The sequence below is a fragment of the Orcinus orca genome, chromosome 20, assembly GCF_937001465.1.
Source record: "Orcinus orca chromosome 20, mOrcOrc1.1, whole genome shotgun sequence".
NCBI lineage: Eukaryota > Metazoa > Chordata > Mammalia > Artiodactyla > Delphinidae > Orcinus > Orcinus orca.
Genome location: NC_064578.1, coordinates 28,254,045 through 28,274,111, shown reverse-complemented (window position 1 = coordinate 28,274,111; position 20,067 = coordinate 28,254,045). Strand labels below are relative to the sequence as shown.

General features: G+C 40.7%; 1 protein-coding gene across 2 annotated transcripts in view; it reads left to right on the top strand.

Annotated features, from left to right (window-relative positions):
- The window catches only part of LOC117199107 (peroxisomal membrane protein 11A-like), a 234,429-nt gene that overhangs the window by 168,144 nt on the left and 46,218 nt on the right, over positions 1–20,067 (top strand). For both annotated transcript variants that reach the window (XR_007474439.1, XR_007474438.1), the window contains exon 3: positions 5,571–5,701. The gene's annotated coding sequence lies outside the window, so the exon portion shown is untranslated. The remainder of the gene's footprint in view (positions 1–5,570; positions 5,702–20,067) is intronic.

The following is a 20,067-nucleotide window of genomic DNA, read 5'->3' as shown; positions in this document are numbered from 1 at the left end:
AGGCAATGAGAGTTCAAGTACAGTGAGTGCAGGGGAGCCAGGGATTCTGCATTTGGTTCCTGAGTGTGAATAGTTAGTGCTTGTATGGCAAGGGGTCGAAAGGAATACCAGATTTTAAAAATCAAGATCTATATATTTTTAATTTAGAGATTAAAAACATCTGTATTTCTGAACCCACTCTCCCGCATGGCAGCATCTTCTGGAGCTGAGCAGGGGTAGCTAGCTCCACTTCAGCCTCAGCCTGCACTCTCCAGTCTGCATGGGCCTGTCTGGCCTGCTTCTTGGGGTGGCAGTATCTGCTTGCCCTGAAGGCTTTGTGATTAGTCCCTTGGCTTCCATGCTCAAGCCTATCTTCTCCACTTTGCCTTCAAACTGTTCTTTCTGGAACTCAATTTCAATCAGACCACATCTTGCCCAAGGCTCCCCAGTCCCTAAGGCAAAGCCAGAGCTCCTGCCTGGTATACAGAGCTCTCCTCTCCATCACCCACCACAGCCTCCTCCTTCCCTTTCATTTCTCACACTTCCTACCACCGTCTCTACACTCCAACAACACACAGCCCTCAACTCTTCAAGAAAGTGCCCTGCTCTCTCATCAGACCATTGCACATGCTTTCCACCAACCCAAACTCCTGGTGGATTTCTGCTTATGCTTCAAGACCCAGCTCATTTGCTACCTTCTGTGTGAAAGCTCACCTGATCTCTGCCCCCTCCCCCTTGCTCCCACAGTCCTCTGCTGATGCATCTTTAGTATGCTACTTATTGCGACATTGTAATCGTCTGGGCATGGATTTGGGGGTTATATCTAGATTCAAATCCTAGCTCTTCGGCTTTCTACTGTGTGGCTTTTAACAAGTTATATTAACTTCTTTGGGCCTCAGTCTTATGATCTGCAAAATATGGCTTTTAAGACCTATCACAGGATTGTTGGGAGGTCTGTGTGTAATTTAAGTGTGTCAAAGGTCTTACTTAGCACAGTGCCTAGGACACAGTAAGTACTGAATGAATTTTAGCTTTTCTTTTCTTTCTTCTCCTCTTAACCTTGAGCTCGCAGGGATCAGGAACATGACTTGAATATTTTGGTAACCCAGGTGCCTAACTTGTGTCTATAGTGTGGTTCCAATATTTTATGTTGTTGATGAAAACACAACCCAGTGGATAGTAGGAGATCAGTGCCTGTTTGGTTGAACGGTGTGGTGGTTTGAATTATTGGTCCCAAATTTTTACACCCCTGTAGCAGACATCCATACCTTTGCCATGGCTTCATGATGGACAGAGTGAAATTCTCCATTTCTTGACTCTGGGATTGTCCACCTAACTTTTTGGCCATTGGGAAGTTAGAGGATGTGATTCAAGAAGAGGCTTGAAATGTCTTGGGTGACTGGGCTTACCCTCTTTTGTGCTTCCTCCATTGCCATAAGGAAGACATGCCCCAGAGGCTGGTCCCAGAAGAGTGAGAACTATGTGAAACAGACCTGAATCTAATCCATGGCCTGGAGTCAAACCTAGCTGAACCTAGTCTAGAACAGCCAAACTCTAGCCACTCTCTTACCTACTAAGTTATATGGTGGTCTTTTACATAGGAAAAGCTGGAGTTACACATGCTCAGAAAGAGGAAAAGAACTGATTACTACCGTCTAGCTTTTCTGATCTGGTTTTAAGGACTAGTCATACAAACATGAAACAATACATCATGAAAATTTAGGGAGCGGCATTGCCGAAATATGGGAGTGAGGTTGATGATGAAAAAAATACGTTGAAACTCAAGTCATATGAAGGGTTATGGCTGAGCTCTTCTGCTTGAATTTTATATCCAGACCTGAATGAAGAAAAGTCCTCTAACAGCCGGAGTAAGGAGGGACCCTCGTCTGATTGCCCATTTCATGGGCATGGACTCTTAGAATCCTCTCACTGGGAGAGATTTCCAGAGTTCATCTGGCCCAGCTTCTTGTCCCCTGCACAAATGTATTCTGTGGCATCCTGATGGAAGCTGATCCAAATTTAGTCACTTACGTGCTGTGTGATCTTAGATAACTACAAAAAAATGTTGGAGTCAGACAGACTTGGTTTTAAATCCTAGCATTGTGACCTTAAGAATTTACTCATTTTTGGATCTTTCATCTCCACTTGAAAATAGAGATAATGAGAATGCCTACCTCACAGAGCTATTGGGAGAGTTAACTAGACAAAAAATGGCACATTCATCACAGCACCTGGCATCAAATGCAATGGCTCCCTTCCTGCTTTGGACCAGAACAGAATACACCAACCTTCTGCTATACGAAAGCCTTCTGACGTCTCTATAAAGAGGGGGTGGGGGAGAACCAAGCTGAGCTCCAACTGGGCCCTACCATGGTCCAATCCAGATGCTGAGCCTGCTGGCCTGAATCAGTTGTCCCCTTCCCAACTCACTTGATGGGGCATTTCAATTTTAAATTGTCAGTTGTCAGCACATTTGAATGTCCTGGGACTAGCAAAACATCAGAGGCAATTATTGACTGTTTCATTGATTTAATCAGATAGTTTTGCACAAATTGTAATCCATAAAATTCCGGGCTTCTTGTAGTCATCCATAAGCAGAGTTCCATTGTAACTTAAAATGGAAATTACCCGTCATCCCTATAAGGTGGGATCTAGAAAAGCAGAGATGGATCAGTGTGAGCTACGATGCATGTAGAAAATGGGGGAGGGGATGGTTCAGAGACCAGAGAGCAAGTTCTAAATGAGCTGGACTGTGCATCTGAATGAGAAGAGAAGACAGAAAAGGAGGTTGGGGACAGGTCAGGAACACCTTGAATAACAAGGAGTTTGACCTTTGTAGGCATTAGGAAACCATTGAAAGTTTTTGAGCAAGAAAATGACATGGCCAGAGCTTTGCTTCAGGGAGATAACTCTGGCAAGAAGGAGGGAATGGATTGGTTTGGTAGGGGGCGGTAAAACTAGAGACGGAAGAATATTTAGGAGTCTATTGCAAGAGTCAACTGGACAAGAGGTGATAAAAGTTGTGCTTGGGTCCTGGAAAATAGAGAACAAATATGAGACATATTGCAGTGAAAAATCTACAGGGCTTATTGACTGACCAGGAAAGGCAAAGAGAGAGGGAAAGATGACTCAGGTTTTAAGCCCAGGGAAAGTGACTGAGTTATCTAATTTAACATGCAGGATGTGGAGCATACCTAGCGTCACCAGGTTTTTCTCATTTATGCTTAATGCGTATATATGTGTATATATAGTTCCATGTATATATAGAACAGTATAAAATAAATCAATAGCCCGTTACACACACACACACACACACACACACACACACACACACACACTCTATTCCAATTCAATATTCATTTGCTTTAAGTGTATGTAATTATGGATATTGTGAAATCAGGGTATAAGGCTTTCTAACTTCATCTGAGAAATTACAGTTTTCATACTGACAGTGTAGGGATTATATTTTAGGATTTTGAAACTATTGTTAGTCCTACTGATAATAGTAGCTTGCAGTTGACTGAGTACTTATGTGCCAATGCTTTTCACACATCACTTCACTTGTCCTTGCAACAGTCTGTGAAATGGACTCTGTTAAGGGTCTCCCCAAGCCACACCCAACTCCATCTCTCCTTGCTTCCCACAGTAAAGGCTGGCCTCCTTTGCAATAGGAGTAGCCACATAATGCAGGTCTACACAAGGAAAACGTAAATGACATCTGCTTGGAATGTTCTAGGTCAGACAGTGGCCTCCTGATAGCAGTATAAAAGGAGACTGAGTTGGCACTTCCTCTGTCCCCATATTACCAGCTTGAACATGGTATATATGCTTAAAACAGACAGCCATTTGTAACCATAGGTGACACACATGTAGATGAAAAGCCAGTGGCTCAGGAGATCAGAAGACAAAACTGTGTGACCTCAGTGGTACTGTTGAGCCACCAAATCAGCCTTGGAACCACTATATCTAGGCTTCTTGATAAGTGAGACAGTGGATATCTGCAATGTTCAAGCCACCATTGATTGTTTTTCTGTTATTTACAGACATATGCACCCTGATGTTCAGTACTTGTCTGGGCCCAAGCCAGGAAATGGTGGAGCTGGAAATCAAACCCAGGTCCTTCTGACTCCAAAGCCATACTATTAGCTGTCACACATCCTCCCTTCCAATACCCATACGGAACAACGTGAAGGGCTTATTTTGTTGTATGTGATGGATACATCTGCCGTCTTTTCCATGGTCTCCATTGCTTACTTCTTCCTCCACAGTTTTCGCTGTCTCTTAAGTGTCAGACACTGAGTGAAACCATAGGAGTTAGTAAGATGATTATGATTGAATCCCTGTCCTCAAGTTCATGATATAGAGGAGGGGTTGGCAAGCTATGGCCCACGGGCCCAGTTTGGCCCACTCCCTGTTCTTGTACAACCTGCAAGCTAGGAGTGGTTTTTATATTGCCAAACGGTTGAAAGAAAATCAAAAGAAGAGTATTTCATGACCTGTAAAAATTACATGAAACTCAAATTCAAGTTTAGTGTTCATAAATACAATTATATTAAAATACAGCCAGGCCCATTTGTTTAGGTATTACCTATGGCTTCAGCTGCAGAGTTGAATAGTTGCAACAGAGATCATATGGCCTGCAAAACCTAAAATATTTAGTATCTGGCCCTTTACAGAAAAACTTTGCTGATCCTTGGTCTGGAGGAGTGGGGGCATCTAGAGAGGGATTAGGTAAATGAACAACTCATTCCAGGTAAGGGAAAGGGAAGAGATGTGTACTTGAAGTACTTAGAAAAATTTCCCAAAGTAACAGAAGAATTCAAAGCTCTGAGTCTTATTGCTAGACTTTTCCCATTTAAAGATAGATTCTAAAAGAGGTTGGAGGTGGGGGTAGACCAGGATGTCTGTCAGGGTAACTTACCTTTGTCTAATGTCTTTCGTTACTTGTCATTCCTTAGACACAGGACCCTGTGCTCCAGTAGGTTTGAACTCCACCCAAATGGAGAGAACGATGATGAATTCTTTTAATACACACTATAAAATTACCTTGGAAAAAATTAATTTAATTAAAAAAAATTTTAAAAATTTTAATTAATTTAAAAAATTAATTTAAAAAAATTTAATTAAGGCCCTCAGAGCCTCCACATATTGGCTTTTGCCTGAAACTCTTATGCTGGAGATTTTTGTGAGCACGTGAGCCATTCCTCTTGAATCCTAGTTCCTGTCAAGCAGGTCCTGCTAACCTCAGGGACACCACATACCTTGGACACCTCCCTGCGTTGGTGGAAAAAGACCTTTCCATGAACCTAACTCTAAAAATCAATAGAACTGTTTAATTTTCCTTCTTTTTTTTCCTCAAAGAAAGTGGCAGGACATCTCTTGCAATAATAATGGTGCTTGTTGTTGGCACATAATCACACAACTGATCACTTTTCTGTCCATTTTGATTCTGACTCTGAAAATAGCCGTGACCCAAATAATTTGATCATAATGAAAATTGGTGAAACTATGTAAAAGTACACTTCTGATGTACTAACAAAAGAGACTTTTGAGCTCAATGAACTCATACCCTTTTCGTCTTTATTTTACAGATGAGGACACTGAACTTAGCGAGAAAGGCAGCTAATCAATGGCAGATCATGTATGCTTTCCAGTTATCATGAAAATGAAGACCGAGGCTACCTGGCACCTTCGTCAATCACATGTGTGGTTTAGAGGCGGGGTGAGTCTATAATTTGTTATCAAAACTGAAATACTTTGGCTCAACAGGCATAAAGCAAAACTGTTCACCAAGACCAACAGTCACCCTATATGTAGGTAAGGCAGGTGCAGTAGGTCATGTAGACCTTTGGACTCATTCTTTTTTTTAAATTTTTATTTTATATTGGAGTATAGTTGATTTACAATGTTGTGTTCATTGTAGGTGTATAGCAAAGTGATTCAATTATGCATATACATATATCCATTCTTTTTCAGATTCTTTTCCCGTATAGGTTGTTACAGAATATTGAGTAGAGTTCCCTGTGCTATACAGTAGGTCCTTGTTGATTATCTATTTTACATATAATAGTGTGTATGTGTTAATCCCAAACTCCTAATTTATCCCTCCCCTCACCTTTCCCCTTTGGTAACCATAAGTTTGTTTTCAAAGTCTGTAAGTCTGTTTCTGTTTTGTAAATTAGTTCATTTGTATCATATTTTTTAGATTCTACATATAAGTGATATATTAGTCTTTCTCTCTCTTACTTAGTATGATAATCTCTAGGTCCATCCATGTTGCTGCAAATGGCATTATTTCATTCTTTTTTATGGCTGAGTGATATTCCATTGTATATATGTACCACATCTTCTTTATCCATTCCTCTGTTGATGGACATTTAGGTTGCTTCCGTGTCTTGGCTATTGTAAATAGTGCTGCAATGAACACTGGGGTGCATGTATCTTTTCAAATAATGTTTTTCTCCAGATATATGCCCAGGAGTAGGATTGCTGGATCGTATGGCAACTCTATTTTTAGTTTTTTAAGGAACCTCCATACTGTTCTCCATAGTGGTTGTACCAATTTACATTCCAACCAATAGGAGGAGGGTTCCCTTTTCTCCACACCCTTTCCAGCGTTTATTGTTTGTGGACTCATTCTGATAATCAGGTGTGTCTCTAAAATTTACATCTGTTTCCTGACTTGTATCTCTAGTCCTTTGGATCTTGTAACCTTTGCACTCGATGAGGGCCAGGCCCCTGGAACAGCTTCTTAGTAGAGATCCAGTCCTGGTTTCTCCCACTGATTACTGGTTTTATGTGTATCCAGAGCTTCGGCAATGGAGAAGTCAGGAGCTGGATCAAAGAGGAGAATGTGGGTGTGACAGGTGCTCCTACAATGACACAACGATTCTCTCTTTCCAAGGTTCAGATTCCTGTCTTCATGTTCTGGTAGAATGTTTTCAAACAGGACTAGTGGTTGGTTCTAGACAAACCAGCATAGGATATCCAGGCAGAGGAAGAAAGAGAATGAAGATTTTTTTCTTGACATTGAGTGTGTGTTTTGTTGGGTTTTGTTTTTAGAAAAGAGTAGCAGTTAATCAATGCTTATTGATTATCAATGGTGGCCTCATCTCTGAGCTATGTGGAAAAGCTAAGAAACGTGACAGGGAAAGGAAGAGAAAATACAATTATTCCATTATTGCTTATGGTGAAGAACTAATTAAGGAAAAAGAGAGCTAAGGGCATTAAAATAATACTGTACTTGTAAAGGCAGCTGTTAGAACAAAAATACAAATCTTCCTAAATATCAGAATAAGAAGACACAAAATAACTATAGACTACATAATGAAATATTTAAAAAAATAGAACTATTCAACAGCAACATAGTGCAAATAATATGATAATACAAAGACCAAGCATATTTGACCTGTTATTAGAGTAATTTTTAAAAATAAATTTATTTATTTATTTTTATTTTTGGCTGCGTTGGGTCTTCATTGCTGTGCGTGGGCTTTCTCTAATTGCGGTGAACGGGGGCTACACTTCATTGCGGTGCGCAGGCTTCTCAATGTGGTGGCTTCTTTTGTTGCGGAGCATGGGCTCTAGGCACGTGGGCTTCAGTAGTTGTGGCGCATGGGCTTTGTTGCTTTGCAGCATGTGGGATCTTCCCAGATCAGGGCTTGAACCTGTGTCCACTGCACTGGCAGGCAGATTCTTTTTTTTTTTTTTACCTTTTTTGTTTTCCCTATTTTAAAGTCTTTTTTTTTTTAACATCTTTATTGGAGTATAATTGCTTTACAATGGTGTGTTAGTTTCTGCTTTATAACAAAGTGAATCAGCTATACATATATATATATATATATATATATATATATATATATATCCCCATATCTCTTCCCTCTTGTGTCTCCCTGCCTCCTACCCTCCCTATCCCACCCCTCTAGGTGGTCACAAAGCACCGAGCTGATCTCCTTGTGCTATGTGGCTGCTTCCCACTAGCTATTGGTTTTACATTTGGTAGTGTATATATGTACATGCCACTCTCTCACTTTGTCCCAGCTTACCCTTCCCCTACCCGTGTCCTCAAGTCCATTCTCTAGTAGGTCTGTGTCTTTATTCCCATCCTGCCCCTAGGTTCTTCATGACCATTTTTTTTTTTAGATTCCATATATATGTGTTAGCATATGGTATTTGTTTTTCTCTTTCTGACTTACTTCATTCTGTATGACAGACTCCGGGTCCATCCACCTCACTACAAATAACTCAATTTCGTTTCCTTTTATGGCTGAGTAATATTCCATTGTATATATGTGCCACATCTTCTTTATCCATTCATCTGTCGATGGACACTTAAGTTGCTTCCATGTCCTGGCTATTGTACATAGAGCTGCATGAGCATTGTGGTACATGACTCTTTTTGAATTATGGTTTTCTCAGGGTATATGCCCAGTAGTGGGATTTCTGGGTCATATGGTAGTTCTGTTTTTAATTTTTTAAGGAACCTCCATACTGTTCTCCATAGTGGCTGTATCAATTTACATTCCCACCAACAGTGCAAGAGGGTTCCCTTTTCTCCACACCCTCCCCAGCATTTGTTGTTTGTAGATTTTCTGATGATGCCCATTCTGACTGGTATGAGGTGATATCTCATTGTAGTTTTGATTTGCATTTCTCTAATGATTAATGATGTTGAGCATCCTTTCATGTGTTTGTTGGCAATCTGTATATCTTCTTTGGAGAAACGTCTATTTAGGTCTTCTGCCCATTTTTGGATTGGGTTGTTTGTTTTTATGATATTGAGCTGCATGAGCTGCTTGTAAATTTTGGAGATTAATCCTTTGTCAGTTGGCAGGCAGATTCTTCACCGCTGTACCACCAGGGAAGTCCCTAGAGTAAATTTTTATTGAGATAAATGATTTTCAGAATGGATCACAAAGCGAACCCAACTCTATGTTATATGTAAGAGATACATCTAAAACCCAACTCTATGTTATATGTAAGAGATACATCTAAAACAAAGACACAGAAAAACAAATATATACCAGAGAAATATAAACACAAAGAAAAACAAAGGTTGCTATCTTAATATCAGATAAGGTGGAGTTCAGGACAGATAAGGTGGCATTCAGGACAAAGATCATTAAATGAAAAAGAAGGGTATACTGTAATCTAAGGGGTATAATTCAGTAAAGACAATATTTTTTCCAGCTTTACTGAGATATAATTGACAAATAACATTGTGTAAGTTTAAGGTATATGGCATGATGATTGATATGCATATATAATGTGAAATGGTTATTTCAGTAAGGTTAATTAACACGTCTATCACTTCACATAGTTACTTTTTTGTGCTGAGAACATTTAATATCTACTCTCTTAGCAAATTTCAAGTATGCAATATAGTATTGTTAACTATAGTCACCATGCTGTTCATTAGAACTCCAGAACTTATTCGTTTTATACCAAAAAATTCTACCTTTGATCTCCCCATCCCCCCCCCCCGCTAGTGCCTGGTAATCACCAATCTACTCTGTTTTTATGAATTTGACTAAGACATTTGTAAATATTGATACACCAAATAATATGGTATCCATATTTATAAAGCAGAAGTTACAATAGATTCAAGAAATAGGCAGTCATACATAAGTAGAAGCGGAGTATAATTTACTTCTGTAAGAATAGACCAAGAGAACACAAATAAAGATATAGAATACTTAAATAACTAACTAATGAGGTAGACCTGACTAAACCATGTAACAAAAGAATAAACTTTTTGTTTCCCCCAAAATCTGTGAGAATTTTCATGGAAACTGACCGTATATTAACCCATAAATAAATCTTCAATAAATTCTAAAAGTTAGATGTAGTTTGGATAACATTTTGTAACTATTTTATTACATATTATATAATTCATTAAACACCGATAACAAAATAGAAAGTAGAAAAGCTCCTTCAATGTGGAAATTTTTAAAGGCTCTCTTAAACTCTCAAAGAGGAAATAAAAACTGAAATGGAAGACTCTCTTAGGAAACAACAATAGTGAAAGTACTTTTTATCAGAATTGGTGGGATATAGTTTGTTATGTGTTAAATCGTGTCCCACCCTCCAATCATATGTTGAAGTCCTAACTCCCGGTACCTCAGAATGTGACCTTATTTGGAGATTGGATCTTTACAGAGGTAATCAAGTTAAAATGAGTTCGTTAAGGTGGGCCCTAAATCAATATGACTAGTGTCCTTATAAAAAGGGGAACTTTGGTCACAAAGACATGCACAGGGAGGAAGTTATGTGAAAATAAAGGCAGAGATTGGGGTGATGCTCCCACAAGCCAAGGAATACCAAAGATTGCCAGCAAACTACCAGAAGCTAGGGCAGAAGCATAGAACTATTCTCTCTCACAGCGTCAGAAGGAACTAATCCTACCAACACCTTGATCTTCAACTTCTTGCCTGCAGAGCTGTGAGACAATATACTCCTGTTGTTTAAGCCACCCAGTTTATGGTATTCTGTTACGGCAGCCCTGGGAAACTAATACACAGGTAAATCAATGTACAGAGGAAAATCATAGCCTTAAATAACGAAAGAAAGAACAAAAAACAAGTGAGTTAAGCATCATGCTCAATAAGTTATAAAAAGTATACCAAAATAAATTGAAGGATACCAGAAATAAGTCATGAGTAATGATAAAAGTAGAAAGTAATGAATTAGAAAACAGATAAATAGTACTAATAAATTAATCCCGAATCTAGTTTTTTTAACCAATAAAATAGATAAATCATTAGATAACATAATCAGAAAAGAAGGATCAATATACAAACATAAAATAAGAACCTGAAAGGGATAGGAAAACTTATAAATAAAATGTCAATTCTCAAAAAAAAGTCTCAATTCTCCCTAAGTTCATTTATATATTTAATATGATCATAATACGATATACAGGGTTTTGTTGTTAATCAAATGAGCTTATTCCAAAGTTCACTTGAAAAAATAAACAAACTAGAATAGTAAGAAAAATATTCACAAATAAGAGAAATGACTAACCTTACCACTTATGAAAACATATAAAGCCTCAATAAGTAAAGCAAGGTAGTTGCAGTCAATGAAACATGCCCATGAAATAAAACTGAAAATCTGGAAATAGATATAAATACTGTGGCAATTCGGAATCTGATAAAGAAGATATACCAAAGTATAGGGTGAAGGACGGACAATTCAGGAAATGATGTTGGAATAACTGGATAGCCATTTAGAAAAATTTCAAAGGTATCACAGGCTTTATGAAACTATAAAAGTACACAAAGAAAACATAGAAGAATTCCCTATAGCATTAGAGAGGGAGAGGCCTTTCAAACTCCAGCTCAAAATCTAGAAGCCACACAAGAAAAGATTGATAAATTAAATTTCATTAAAAACTCAAAAACTCTGAATGGGGGAAAAGTAAGGAAACAAAAAACTGGGAAAAAATACTTGCAACTCTTAACAAAGATATAGTGGTAATTTCTGTTATTTTAAAAATCCTTCCCGCTCTTACAACTCAATAATAAAAAGACAAAATATGGGCAAAGGACCTGAACAGATATTTCTACAAGGAAGATATATGAATGGTCAATATGTACATGAAAAGCTGTCCAATGTCATTAGCCGTAAGGGAAATGCAAATGAAAACCACAATGAAATGCTACCTTATACTAACCAGGATGACTATAATAAAAAAGACAGCTAATAAGTGTTGGTGAGGATGTGGAGAAATTGGATCTCTCATACAGTGCTGATGGGAATATAAAATGGTTTGGCCACTGTGGAAAACAGTCTGGTGGTTCCTCTAAAGATTAAACTTAGAGTTACTATATGACCCAGCAAATCTATTCTAGGTATATATCCAAGAAAAATGAAAACATGTTCATGCAAAAACTTGTACACACATGTTCATAGCAGCATTATTCATAATATCCAAAAAGTGACAACAACCCAAATGTCCATCAACTGATGAATGGATAAATAAAGTGTCTATACAATACAATATTACCTCTATACAATACAATATTACTCAACAATAAAGGGAAATAAAGTAGACACATGGTACAACATGCATGAACCTTGAGAACATTATGCTAAGTGAAAGAAGCCAATCACAAAAGGCCACGTATGGTATGGTTCATTTATATTAAAATATCCTGAATAGGCAAATGCATATCCAAATGGCCAATAAACACATGACAAGGTGCTCAGTTTCATTAGTCATCTGGAAAGGACAATTAAAAATACAATGAGATACTGTTCTACACCCTTCAACATGGCTGAAATAATAAGACTTATAACTACCATATGATCCAACTATTCCACTTCTGGGTATTTACCTGTAGAACATGAAAACACTAATTGGAAAAGATATACGCACCCCCATATTCCTTGCAGCATTATTTATAATAGCCAAGATATGGAAACAACCTAAGTGCTCATTGATGGATGAATGGATAAAGAAGATATGATATACACACACACACACACACACACAATAGAATACTACCCAACCATAAAAAAGATGAAATCTTGCCATTTACGACAACATGGATGGACCTCTCCCAGATAAAGAAAGAGAAATACCATATGATTTCACTATGTAGAATATTAGAAAATAAATAAATAAATAAATGAACAAATAAAACAAAAGCAAACACATAGATACAGAGAACAGAGTAGGGGTTACCAGAGTGGAAGTGGGGGTGGGGAGAGGGCAAAATGGGTAAAGGGGGTCAATTGTACAGCGATGGATGGAAACTAAACCTTTGGTGGTACGTAATAGTGTATACAGAAGTTGAAATATAATGTTACATAACGTTATAAACCAATTTTACCTCAATTTAAAAAAATCAAGTGCTGGTAAGGATGCAGAGCAACTGAAACTCTCATATGCTTCTGGTCTGAGTACAGATTAGAACAATTACTTTAGAAAACGGTTGCCAATATATGATCAAGTTGAACACTCACTACTCTATGATGCAGCATTCCTCTTCCAGTTATATCTACAACAAAAATCTATATACCTGTGAACCATCATTTGTATTAATCCCAAACTGAGAACAGTGCACATGTCCATCAACAGTAGAATGGATAAATAAAGGTCTTTTCACATAATGCAATACTATACAACAATGAAAATGAATAAGCTACTGCTGTACAAAACAGTGTGATGAATTCCACCAACAAAATGTTGAAAGAAGCCAGACCCCAAAGAGTAAATAATATGTGATCAAAGTTCAAACACTGTCAAATTTAGTCCATAATATTAGAAGTCAGAGTAATGGCAACTTCGGGGGAAGAAGAGGCAGTAGTGAGTGAGAGGGAGTATAAGGGGGGCTTCTGAGGGGCTGATAATATTCTAATTGTTGATCTGGGTGCTGATGGTGAGTATGTTCACTTTGGAAAATTAATCAGATATTTTCTATATGATATGTTATACTTCAATGAAAATTTATTAAAACAAAACAAAAAAATGGAGGTTTAAAGATTCTTTCCCTTCTATTGGATCTCACAGGATTAGTTACATCAGGGATGTGAAAAGGCAATATATTTTATTTTGAATTTCACACTTCTAACATGCATCCAAATTACTTAGGTGCATAATTATTTTGAGTGTACATGATGCATAATGCATAATTAATAATGTGTGGAACAGTTGCAATTTCCTATTCATTTTCTTATTTAATTCTCACACAAAAATCCGTAGTGTAGCAAGGAGGTCAGATATTGTCTCAGTTTTACAGATGAGAAAATTGAGGCCCAAAGAGGTTGAGGGACATACCCAAAGTTGCCCAACTAGAATTTGTATGTAATTAAAAAAATATAAAGGCAACTGGCTGTAGGTGTGTAATGCACCATATACATTTTTATCTTCCCAGGCAGCAGGGATTTAAGAGCTGAAATCCTTGGGTGCAGCTCTTCCCCTTTCCTTACCCAGCCAGATTGTACAATCTTTCCATGTTGCAATTGATACCCACTAATAGACTGGCTGGAATGTGACATTTATCTCCTCATTTGTACCACACAAATGAAGTTAAAGTAATGACACTTCGTTGGCACAGAGGAAAGCCAGTTCTGAAGTGTCCCACTTTTTCTCTTCTACTGAGTGTTCAGAGTTAATGTGAAATAAATGTTCTGACGCAGTTTGAGAACATAGCCTGGTTGTGTTGTAAAGATCAGGACTTACCCTTCCAGCAAGTGCTTAGTCACGGGACCTCCGATCCTGCATGGACCCACTGAGTCCCAGCTCCTGTGAGACCGTCCTGGAGTGACCACCTATGAGGGTGACGCAAAAGGGGGAGACTGAGTTAGTGACTGGGTGAAAGTTCTCACTGAGGAGGCAGTGGGAAGGAGGCTGGACCAGAAGTTGGAAGACCTGGTTGAAGTCTTCACTCCAATACCCACTAACTGTGGGAACCTGAGCAAACCACAGACCAAATCATCGCACAGTTGTCATGTAAAGAGCACTGGACTTGGAACCAGACAAATTTAGGTTTGAATTCCAGCTGGGCATCTTACTAGTTGTGTAACCTTGGTTCAATGTGTCACCGTTTCTGGATCATATTTTCCTCATCTGTAAACCAGACAGGCTGTTTGGATGCTGTTAAGAAGCCATTTCCTGCTAGTTCATATTACGATCTCCAAGGATCCACATCTCCATCTGAAGTGGGGAGACTGATTCCTGCCAGTTTATTGGGTCGTTGAGAGATGCAACAGGAGCAGGCACTAATAGGTGCCTGGGAGGTTTTCTTAGTGTTAAATTGGGAGCTGCTCCCTAGATCCTTAGCAGCATAACCATTAACCATTAACCCCACTTTCATTTATGGTCCCTTTGATAGACAGCATTTTCTTGAAACCATTATCTTACTTTAGCTGCCTTTTCAAGGTCTGTTCATCCCTCAGTGAAAAGGCAATTCAGTCATCACATGGAACCAGCAGAACAGCATTCCACTGGCTACCAGGGGGAGGGAGAAGTCCTTTTGTGTTCCAATTCCACCCACTCTCTCCTCTTCCATTTCAGGCCTAAGCGGCAGGGGGGTAGCCCTGCTCCATGACACCCAGACACTGAGGTTTACTGGATTGTCCATGGAGACAGGCAAGAACAAAACCATGCCCACCGTGGGGAGGAGCCAGGACTCCACAGTAGGAACGGCTAGAACACTCAGGAAGGTGGGAAGAAGGGATGCTGTTCTCAGTGGTCTCCCTCTCTTAGGTTCATATGACTTCAGGTGTTTTCATGCCCTGTGGTCACTCTGGGTGGTGGGAGTCTTATAGGATCTCCACCCTGTGGCAATGGCCAGGTGCAAGGCAGACCCTCCCTCTGAACTTGAGGGAACCATCTGTAACTCTGGGGAGGAGGAGGGGAGGATTAAAGTAGGCACAGCGCCCCCCAGAGGCCAGCATGTTAGTTGCAGAAGAGGTCAGAGAGAGCCCCAGGAGGGCAGACACTGCAGTGATGGAGAGGCTAGGCTATGAGGTCCATGCTCCATGCATGGAGAGTGTCCCATTGGAGTCCTCAGAGGCTGTGTTGAGTCGAATAGTGTCCCCTCAAACTTCATGTCCCCCTGGATCCTCAGAATGCGACCTTATTTGGAAATGGGGTCTTTGCAAATATAATTTGTTAAGATAAGGTCATACTGGATTAGGGTGAGTCCTAATCCCATGACCGGTGTCCTCTCAACAAGAGGGAAATTTGGACAGAGAAACACAGAGACACAGAGAAAAAGGCCACGTGAAGTCAGAGGCAGGGATTGGCGCGTTACAGCTGCAAGTAGCGCCAAGGATTGCTGGCAACCACCAGCAGCTGGGAAGAGGCAAGAAGGATTCTTCCCTGGATCCGTCAGAGGGAGCATGGCCCTGCCAACACCTTGATTTTAGACTTTTAGCCTCTTATAAATGTGAGAGAGCAAATTTCTGTTGTTTTAAGCCATCCAGTTGTGGTGCTTTGTTATGGCAGTCCTGGGAAACTAATATAGGGTCCAAGCTTTGATTCTTCTTCTGACCCTGCCTATAGCTTCTCCCACCCTATGCTGAATTCTGTGATTCATTTCACCAGCAGCTCAGACAGATGTAAATTTGTCTCCCAAAGTCCCTCTTCCAGAGGAGAAAGGCACCCAGCCAGATGTGGACCAGCCAACACCATAATCATGTCTCTTTGAACCTATATGAAAAGAGGGGCTGTCTTGTCTCCCATCTGCTGTCCATTTTGCACACACCCCTGCAGGTCTAGGTAGAATCTCAGGGTTCATATAGACCATAAAGATTCCTGGTCCCCACTGAATGTATGACTCCTCTGGGCAATATCCCCTGCTTGGGTCCTCCTGGAATCTTCTTAAAGTCTTATTGCTCCTTACTTCTTCCATTCCACAAATATCATTGATGACCTGTGTGCCCAGCTCTACGCAGTGAGCAAACAGACTCAGTCCCTGCCCCCATGAAGCTCACATTCCAGTGGAGATTTGACCCTGGAAAACTCTTCCTTTGTTGGCCCCAGATCTGCCACCAAAGCAAGGCTGTTCTTGGTCTAGCTACATGCGGGTCGTGGTGGTGAACCTGCAACACTCCCTTTGAGACTGGGCGCATGCTGCTCTCACAGCTAGACTGATGCAGGCATCAGGAAAGGGAAATATTGTTGAAATGGCATCTTCTTCCCCTCTGGTCGGCCTGGATTGCTGTAATATTCCCCAAATCCATTTTACAAGGCAATTGGTATTTAAAACACTGTAACCTCGAGAGAGTGGCAAGTTCCATGCTTTATTTATCTCCAAATCAAATTAAGTCTCTGAGGTGTGTACTGAAGAGAATCATTGCCTTATTATGTGGGGCATGCATTATAATTTTGAGGTGTATTAGCACACTTGTATTTGAAAAAAATGCAGTATATATATATATATATATATATATATATATATAGTAATTATACAATATGGTCTACTAATTAAAATGGTGCTTCTAATATGCTGTATATTTTATTGTATAAGAAAATCTTTGGTAGGTTTATCAAATTAATTGAACACTCTGATGACATTTCATGGTTGTTTAGAGCTGGCAACCTTAATAATTAACTAGCATTCTCATTTTTATAATAGAGGAAATTAAAGTAGAAAGAGCTACTTGTTACAGAAATAGAGATTGACTAAAGGCTCAAACTCAGATCTCTGGGCAACTTCCCAGCAGCCTGGTGAGACTGATTCCCATTTTGTAGATGAAGCTCTTAAGAAGTGAAGGCTTAGCTGGTTGGCCAAGTCACATGGCTGATGTTTCTCTATGTGTGAAGTGGACTATTCTCATAGCATGAGAGGTACATGAATAATGGCATAATAGACCTTAATGGAGAGAGGACCAAGGATGGCTCTAGGGGACCTTCTCCCCTCTGCCTGGGTTGGTCAAGATGGGTCTTCATCTGCTCTCAATAAGATGGGCCTGGGACAATGCAAAGCCATGTATTTCTGTTCTCAGGGAAACTCTCAGGGTTAACAGGGTCCCTTAGCAAGAGACTGTAGGGGACCCACACCAAGTAGGACACTGGTTCAAGGAAGCCATCCCCATGAAGGAGGCCCCAGAGCATCATGAGGAATCCAATCTGTTTCATGCTCCTGGACTAGATGCCAGTTTTCAGGGCTTTGTCCCAAGACCTCTGCTCCAGGGACACAAGATGGCGCCTCCTCCTGATCCCCGGTTTGGCACCGTCAAGCCTCTGTTCCAGGCTTGTGATCATACAAGGTTGTCAGAGCAGCCACTGAGAGGGTATGAAATGGGGCCAGGCCATTGTTGATGGTGTCTTGGGGCTCAACTCTTCTTGAAGGATGCATGAGCCCATGAACAGTTCTAGGAAAGTTTCGTACCTCCCACAGGTGAGGTGGTGAAGTAGGTTGTAGCTGGAGGAGAAAGAGCTAACCAGTTCATTAATTTATTTGACTCATCTGTTCAACAAATATTTACTGAACATTTGCCATATACCATTCATGCTTCAGGGAGCTGCTAGATAAGGCAGTGCACAGACAAGTTCCCTGCTCTCATGGAGCTTCTGTTCCAGGAGAGACAGACAGTAAGGAAGCAAACATCTTCATGTACAGTATATTATCACAAAGTGATAGATGCAATGAAGAAAAGCAAAATACAGTGAAAATATAGAGAGTGATGAGATGTGGAATTTTAGGTGGGGTGTTCAGACACCTCCAAAGAGGGCACAATCAGGCGGAGAACTGGATCAGGTGAGAAGGTGAACCATAGGTATATTGGGAGGCATGGCATTCTAAGTAGAGGGAATTGAAAGTGCAAAGACCCTGAGAGAGAAGGATGCTTGCTGTGCTCAAGGAGAAGCACAGAGGTGGGTGAGGCTGGTGAGGAGAGAGGCAGTAGGAGGGGCGACAGAGAGAAAGCATATGGGTAGGCCAGAGAGCCTTATTGTGAGCAAGTTGGGGGGCCATTGGAGGGTTTTGTGCAGACTCTCTGGCTATTGCATGGAGAAGAGACCTCTGGGGGCAAGACGGGAAATGGAGCATCAGCCTAGGGGGCTGCTTAAGGCATTCTATGGGCTAGTGGCTAGATGAGTAGAGGTAGTTGTAAGGTTTTTGGATGATCTTGTTTTGTGTGAAGGTATAAAAACATTTCCCCTGTGCCATTCTGACAGCTTCCTTCCAATAGCTTTTGACACCTACCTCTTCCCTGAGGTCTTCCTGGATTGCCCAGGAGAGAATCAATGGCTTCCCACTCTCAGTGCTTCCTTTGTTCTTCCTCAGAGGGGAGGGGAGGGAGTACTGGGCAAGGAGTTAGAAAATCTTAAGTCTGTTCCAGCTCTTTAATACTTGGCCTTTGAACTTGGTCACATCCCCACCATTTCTGAGCCTTCATATCAGCACTTTTTTTTTTTTTTTTTTTTTTTTTTTTTGCGCGGTATGTGGGCCTCTCACTGTTGTGGCCTCTCCCGTTGCGGAGCACAGGCTCTGGACGCGCAGGCTCAGCGGCCATGGCTCACGGGCCCAGCCGCTCCGCCTGTGGGATCCTCCCAGACCGGGGCACGAACCCGTGTCCCCTGCATCGGCAGGCGGACTCCCAACCACTGCGCCACCAGGGAAGCCCCATATCAGCACTTTTAAAGTAGGTCTTATATTGTCTTTGTTCTCACTTCACAGGATGGTTGATTGTGTCAAAGGAGCTAATGTGAGTATAAACATTTTGTAAACAGTCAAGAAGTAAGCACGTGAACAGGACTATAGCCTTTTGTTTATTTTATCATTATCCTGGCTATTCAGAAGTAACACCACTTGCTAAGTGGGTAGTAAAAACACAAGATATAATCTCTGGGGACTTCCCTGGTGGTCCAATGGTAAAGAATCCGCCTTACAATGCAGGGGACCCGGGTTTGATCCCTGGTCGGGAACTAAGATCCCACATGCCATGGGGCAACTAAGCCTGCATGCCACAATTACTGAGCTCGCACGCCTCAGCTAGAGCCTGCATGCCACAAACTACAGAGCCCACGTGCCCCGGAGCCTGTGTGCCACAACTAGAAAAGAGAAAACCCGCATGCCACAGCTAGAGAGAAGCCTGCGCACCACAACAAAGAGCCCGCATGCTGCAACGAAAGATCCTGCGTGCCTCAATGAAAAACCTGCGTGCCAAAACCAAGACCTGATGCAGCCAAAAATAAATAAAATAAATAAATAATTAATAAATGTTAAAAAAAGATATAATCTCGGTAAACTGGAAGCCAATTAACCAGAGTTAACCAGTTAAACAGAATCCTGCAAGAAGGTGGAGATAGGAGAAAATGTATTCATGTGGGCTTGATGGTTTTTCTTTACGTTTTAGAGGACTCAGCTTCACCTTCCATAAACCTCCCTATCTCCAGGGGTAGATGGGACCCATGGTACTCAGACAATGGTCCACACCACCCATGTCCTCCATCATCAAACCAAGATTCCTGCACAGTCCTCGAGCTCTAAGTGAGAAAGAAAATGGATCTTGACTTTCTTATAGTTTCAGCAAAGCTCGGGAAGTAAAGGCACTTCAGGTCACCCCTGTGTTAGGTTGTGTTATTTGTCCATGATTCTTCCTTCCCTTTATGTGCTGGCCATGGCTTCT